Source organism: Rhinopithecus bieti, unplaced genomic scaffold (assembly GCF_001698545.2).
Source record: "Rhinopithecus bieti isolate Rb0 unplaced genomic scaffold, ASM169854v2 scaffold_19018, whole genome shotgun sequence".
Taxonomy (NCBI): domain Eukaryota; kingdom Metazoa; phylum Chordata; class Mammalia; order Primates; family Cercopithecidae; genus Rhinopithecus; species Rhinopithecus bieti.
In genome coordinates this window covers 1018204-1024854 of record NW_016809658.1, presented here as the reverse complement: position 1 = coordinate 1024854, position 6651 = coordinate 1018204, and the positions used below count along the sequence as shown (strand labels likewise).

Genomic DNA, 6651 nt, shown 5'->3' with positions numbered 1-6651 from the left:
GAGCCTTCCCCCCCAAAAAAGTAACTGTATTTTATCTTTGAAAATTAAGCGGGAAAAAAAACAAAAGAAAACCCAGTGCTGGTGGACAAATGTACAGGCGAATTCACTTCTTTCCCTTCTTCGCCAAAGACTGAATCATTTTCGGAACCATGAAGGAGCTTAGAATTCACCTATTTTCAGAGACTTGTTTGTAGGGACTATGCAGCACTTTTGTTGTCTTTCCTATTATTCAAATCTTGCACTCCCGGCCCCACGACCTCTCTGGAATCCCACCCGAACTCCTCGAGGCAGTGAAGGTACCACCTCTGCCACCCCAACGCCCTCTGCCACCACGAAACCAAGACCTCCTCTGCCTCTGTATCCCCACAGGACGTCTTGGACCGAAAGTTTGGGATTCCAAATGTTTTCAGCATTTTATCTTCTTCTTCAGCCAGGTTGGTCTTCGTTCTCTTTGTCATACAAGAATAGTATCAAAGAAAGGTTTAGTTTTGTTCATAATAGCAATTAAGGTCCAAGTGGATCTTTCTTCATCCAGCATTTCCTTCCACTGTTTGGGTTCACTCCTGAGTCTCCTTTATTCCTTTCCCATTTACAGGGCTTCTCCTTGTATCTCCAACGTTTATCTTCTTTCATTAAAGTTTATTAATGGAAACTCTCCAGTCAATCTCTTCCTTGTTGAGATTGTGCATTTGCACTTTCAAAGTCAAAGTCTTTCTCAAATTTCATTGGCCCATCTCGCCGAATACCAAATCTTCCCCTGCCACCCCGATGACCCCCACGCCCTCTCCTTGGAGCTGAAGGAGCACCTGGAGCTACTTGTCTCTTGTTATCATTTCTGAGTTGCTCATTTTCTGGCCTTGAAACTTTGTGTACTTCAGCTCGCCTGTGCTCCTGATTCTCTATTGCTTTTTGGCTGGTAGATGGCAAAGGCCTGGTTGATACAGGACTCCTTCTCCCAACAGGTGCTGGAGCAGGTAAGTGGGCCGAGGCGGTCTGCACTGCTTGTTCCATGGTTGGGCTTTTCTCAAAGGGTCTAACTGAGGGCTTGAACGACCTTGAGATAACTGTGTTTTAGAGATCTTGTATCCTGTGTAAAGGCAGAACCAACCGCACTACTTTGGGGTAAGGTACCACTGTTTGATGTTTCTGTTCCAAAGGACGTCAAAGAGTTTCCAGCAACACCAACAGCACCAAACTGCTGCCCAACTAAGGAACTTGGACTGAACTGACTGTATGTGGGCATCCTGCCGAAAGGCCCATAAGAACCCATGGACTGGAATGAAGAAGTCGATGAGCCTAGTGAGGACTGAACGATAGCTGGGTCTTGAGGCAAAGAACACTGTGGTTTTGGTGGCTCACAAACAGTAAGGTCTTTAATGTCACTCCCACGGAATATAATGTATTCAAAGACTTCATCTCGAGGTGGTATTGGACGATCTGTCGGTCTGTCTTCTGTACCAAAGGCAGCGGCAGCGGCAGCGGCGGCAGCGCGGGGCATGCTGGGAGGGCGAGCTATTCACATTTTTATAGGTTCTTTCAGCTCTTTGTACAACTCCAAATAAAAGATATAAAACTCTCAAACATCAAATGTATTTTTAAACCTTACCTTAATAATAATAGCATCTTTTATTAAGTGTTTACTGCACGTTGGTAAGAATATAGGTACTTTATATGGGTTAGTTTATTTAGGTATCACAGCAACTCTATGGGTGGGGTTTAGGCATACAGAGGTTAAGTAATTTCCTGAGGTCACACAGGTGGTAAGTAAGCAGTGCCACCAAGATTTGAACCTTAGTAGTCTGACTCCAGAGTGTGTTCAGTTCCATTACTGTGCTGTCTCCTGCCTTAGAATTATCTTTTTGAGGCCAGATAGAAGGGTAAAGCCAACAATTTCAATAGGCCAATTAATAGATATTTATTAAAGATTGCTATAAACGGGGCATCATTCCTGGGTACTTGAGAGATACAAAAAATAATGTGACAAGATTTTCATTGATATAAATAATATAAATGAGAAAAGATAATCATGCAGCAATCTTCTATAAGTGACATTTATCCCAAACTGACAACTGGATTGGAGCTATAGAGATTCAGAGAAGAATCAACAATTGTAGGTCCAGCAATCCTGGAATGCTTCACAGAGGAGGAGGGGTTTGCATTGTGTCTTGACAAAAATTCTTTGCTTGACCAAACATTAGTGAGGCTCTTAAATCTTTTTTCCCTAAGTCCCTCTGTGCACTTCCTTGTAAAATCAAGTTGAACAAAAACCGTGCTAAATTGGTTTAGCTGGAATCCCCCACCCTCCATATCTAATCGCCTTCCATATCTGAGTGGGTTCCTTTACCATCCCCAGGTGATGTCTGATCACCCTGGCCTATCTTCAGCAAGAGTTTTGTTTAGTCAGAGTCTCCTTTACCCTTGATATTTCCTCTTAGTCATTTTCCATCCACCAAGCCCCACCCTGCTCCTTGGCTATAAATTCCGAGTTGCCCACACTGTGTTCAGAATTGAGACCAGCTCTATACTGAGCTATCTTTTCCCTATAGTAATAGTCTTGAATGAATTCTTTTAATCACTTCAACTCTGATTTTTCTTTGATAGTCTTGAAGAACACATGGAATCTGGTGAGGCATAGAGAAGGTAAATGGCTTTCCAGATGGGAGGGATGGTGTAAACAAGCACTGGAATGGGAAGGGGTCAGATGATTTGGAGGATGGATGCCTGGAGCAGAAGACATGGTACTCCATAGGATGAAAGGCCGATAGGTCACCAGGGGCCAGATGTGGAAAGCCTGAGCACTAAGGTGAGGGGAGTGGAATTTGAATAAGAGGCTGGGGCAAGACATTGGAAGCTTTGGCACAAAGGTGGGATGTAAGCAAGGTAGTCCCTAAGAGGGTGAGCTGAATATAGAACAGATTGTAGGGCAGACCCATGATGTCAGAGGGCTGCTGGCTGACCACCTGCAAAAGGCAGACAATTTTTAGCCCTGGGGAGAGGTGGAGTGAAGGTCTTCAAAAGCATCAGACTGAGGCTGATATGACTTGGCCTCACACCATGGCCTGGGAAACTGGTACCCTCTGTTCTGTGTCAGCTCCCCACAATCGCTCAGCCCCATCTTCTGTCCATCACCTCCCATTTTGATTTCTCCTTCAGCTTGGATGTGCTTGGTTATCTCCTCACCCAGCCTGATCTCAGCCTCATGACTTGGCATTCCTTTCCTGGCCACTTCCTTGGCTGGCTTTAGCCTCGACCAGAACCTGCCTCCATCTGTTACTCAGGTTTATTGAGACTCACGACTCACAAGCCTGGCTGCCTCCCCTGGCCATGTGCCTCATCAAGCCCAGCAGGAGCCATGGAGACAAGGGAGGAGGTGATGGCCATAAAAATAAATCATGAGAGTGTTGTGAGGGGCCTACAATAGATCTTGATAGTGGGGCTTTAGAGGAAAGAACAGTTGCCGTAAGTATGTAAGAAGTTATTTATTAAAAAATTTAAGGCCAGGCACAGTGGCTCATGGCTGTTATCCTAGCATTTTGGGAGGCTGAGGTGGGTGGATCACTTGAGCTCAGGAGTTCAAGACCAGCCTGGGTAACATGATGAAACCCCATCTCTACAAAACATACACAAATTAGCTGGACGTGGTGGTGTGCGCCTGTAATTCCAGCTACTTGGCAGGTTGAGGCAGGAGGATTGCTTGAGCCTGGGAGGTTGAGACTGCTGTGAGCCCAGATTGCGCCACTGCACTCCAGCCTGGGTGATAAAATGACAAAATGAGACCCTGTCTCAAATAAACAAATGTAAGTCACTATTAGGAACCTAGGTAGATAGAACTCTCTCTGATTAATGTATAATGTATACTTTCATCTGATTTATAGTTTTTTTTTTTTTTTTTTTTTTTTTTTTTTTTTTTTTGAGATGGAGTCTCACTCTGTAGCCCAGGCTGGAGTGCAGTGGTACAATCTCGGCTCACCGCAACCTCTGCCTCCCGGGTTCAAGCGATTCTCCTGCCTCAGCCTCCTGAGTAACTGGGACTACAGGTGTGTGCCACCACGCCTAGCTAATTTTTTGTATTTTTAGTATAGACGTGTTTCACCGTGTTTGCCAGGATGGGCTCGATCTCCTGACCTCATGATCTGCCTGCCTTGGCCTCCCAAAATGCTTGAATTACAGGCATGATTCACCGGGCCTGGCCTATAACTTTTATTTAAGAAAAAAAGGAAATAAAGGTTACATTCATTCACACAATTATTTAACAAATTATTGTTGAGAGCCTAGATTCCAATAATAGGAATTCTACATTTTCACTTCTGGACAACTGAAAAAACAAAATCTTAAGTTTTATAGCATCTTATACTTTACATAGCGTTTTCAAATATATTCACTCGACGCTGAGGACGTCTCTGTTGGTAGGTGCTGTTATTTCATTTTTTCAAGGGAATAAAATAAAATTTGAAAAAGTTTCCACTCAGAATTCCACCCACTAACGAATGGTGGGGTTTGAAACCTGGGCTTGCCGGCTTGCTGAGCAGGGCTCTCCACCATAATACGGCTGCCTGAGGAACCGGCTGGCCGGAAGTGTGGCTGTGGGTGGTTCACAGCCAGACTGTGATGGTGGCGAGGCACGGCCGGCCGCGTGACTGGTGAGTTGGTGAGGACGGGGCAGTGGACTGGGAGCAAGGCAGGACCTGCCAGGCGCACTGACAGGCTCCAAAGTGATTTTCCTCGGGATATCCACAGAGTGTGGGACCTGGCCTTGGCTGGGTTGAGCCCGTTGTGTGGCTGCAATAGTAATCAAGTGGAGGACAGCTGTGACGAGATGGGGGTGGGGTGGGTGGGGAGAGGGATGCTGCTGTTGAGGGAGTGTGCCCTGACCCCAGGGCAGCAAGGCCAGCTCTAGTCACACGGATTAATCAGGCAGGGTCCCTCACCTGCTGTTGAACATGGGCGCGTGGAAGCACCGGCTCAGGAACAGGATGGCGCCGAGACGGATGCTTGAACGCTTACGTGCAGGCTGGAGGGCTGGGCTGGGGACGGCAAGGGCCCGGGCGCTGAGCTGAGCACTGACAGGCTTTGCTTCCCTCTCTGTTTTCTCACTGCTGTGCGCGTTAGGCGGGGTCCGGGCATTTACCTTGTTTGGGTTTGGTGATAATTCCCTCTCAATCTGCAGCGACCGTTTTCGGTTTCATGGGCTTCCGGGTAGGTTGCTTGGTGGATGACCTGGTATATCTACTAGGCTCTGACTCTGCAGAGGGCGCTAAATGCTGTGGGTTACGACGTTCAGAACTGGGTTCTGGAGCAAGCATATTACTACCTGAATTCCTTCTCTTCCTGTTCTTTTTGTTTATGATTCCTAAGCCCCTTCAAGTCACATAGAGGAGGCTATTTGCCAAATTGTGTGAGCCCATTAGTATGTCAGTCATAATACCTTCCACGTGCTTGCTGCTTTGTACATTCCAAAACACTTTCATGCAAAGCACCCTTTGGAATGATTTTAGAATTCCTGTTATATAGATTGAAAGATATTTTTATTTACATTTCATACGTTGGGAAACTGAGGCTCAAGGGCCGTAACACAGGAGAGGAGTAGAAAAAGTCTCGCTCCAGGCCTCTTGACATGTGAGCAAGTGTCCAGCAGCACATATGTGCTTCCTCCCTGGATTTTCATTATTTTTTTTGGAAACTTGGTATTGTAATTGAGTGAGCTGAGGTGGTGAGGGAGGCTTACTCTTGTCCTTTAACGTTAGCTTTTCAATAATGCTGAAGATGATGACGATGATGACAAATCACCTATTAGATATGCCCATTCAGAAGTCTCTCATGTAGTTTCCAGCATTTCGAGGAATTCATTAAAAACCGACATGAACCCCAGGTGACCTCAGGTCTCCTAATGTGCCAATCATTCATCTAAGGAAACAGAACTAAATTACTTGTACCTGAAAGAAAGCCTTTTGCAAAACAAAGAGTATATATGCACTCTCACCTGAGCCCAGCAGTTACACTCAACAGTGGCAGTTATTATAAATGGCTATATTCCTACGGCAACCCTGGAGAAAGAAAGAAAATTGTGCAACCAATTTAATGAGGTGTGTGTGTAAGAGGGATGGTTAGCAATTTGTCTTTAACAATCTTGTTATACGGCAAGAGGCTCTAAGGGGAAAGAGAGAAAGAGAGAGACCGGGAGTCAATGCTCTAGTTTCTAACAATTCTCAAGAGAAAGGAGATAAAGACCAAGAGAATTCACTGAGCAAATGTTTTCTCTGTGGCAACAAATGCAGGCTTCGTGCTTGCAGAACCACTAGGTAATATAAAACGAGAAGGGTTATAAATCTGGATTTAACAAAGGTTTCACCCCAGTGGTAATAGAGTTAGAGGGTGAAAGGTTGCATCTTGTTCAACCTTCTCTGGAATCATTTTCTATAATGCTGGCAAGTAATTTTGTGGCATTTCTGGATGCTTAACAGAATAAAAAGAAATACTTATTTGGTACTTGAACCACTATTAGCAAGGTGGGCAGTTGAAAATCTACCTAAGTATCCAGTAATGTTAAAATGAAATGGCAGAAAACCATTTTAATTGCATCATCTAGTGCTTCTAGACATGTGGGCACTTGTGTTCCCAGTGGTGACACACAATAAGGAGAGATATTTAATT

General features: G+C 45.0%; 1 pseudogene across 1 annotated transcript; it reads right to left on the bottom strand.

The window, feature by feature from the left end:
* Nucleotides 1-225: 225 nt before the first annotated feature.
* Nucleotides 226-1459, bottom strand: LOC108540796 (protein LSM14 homolog A pseudogene; annotated as a pseudogene). The gene has a single exon (XR_001888768.1). The product of XR_001888768.1 is annotated as a protein LSM14 homolog A pseudogene (transcript).
* Between the last annotated feature and the right edge of the window lie 5192 nt (nucleotides 1460-6651).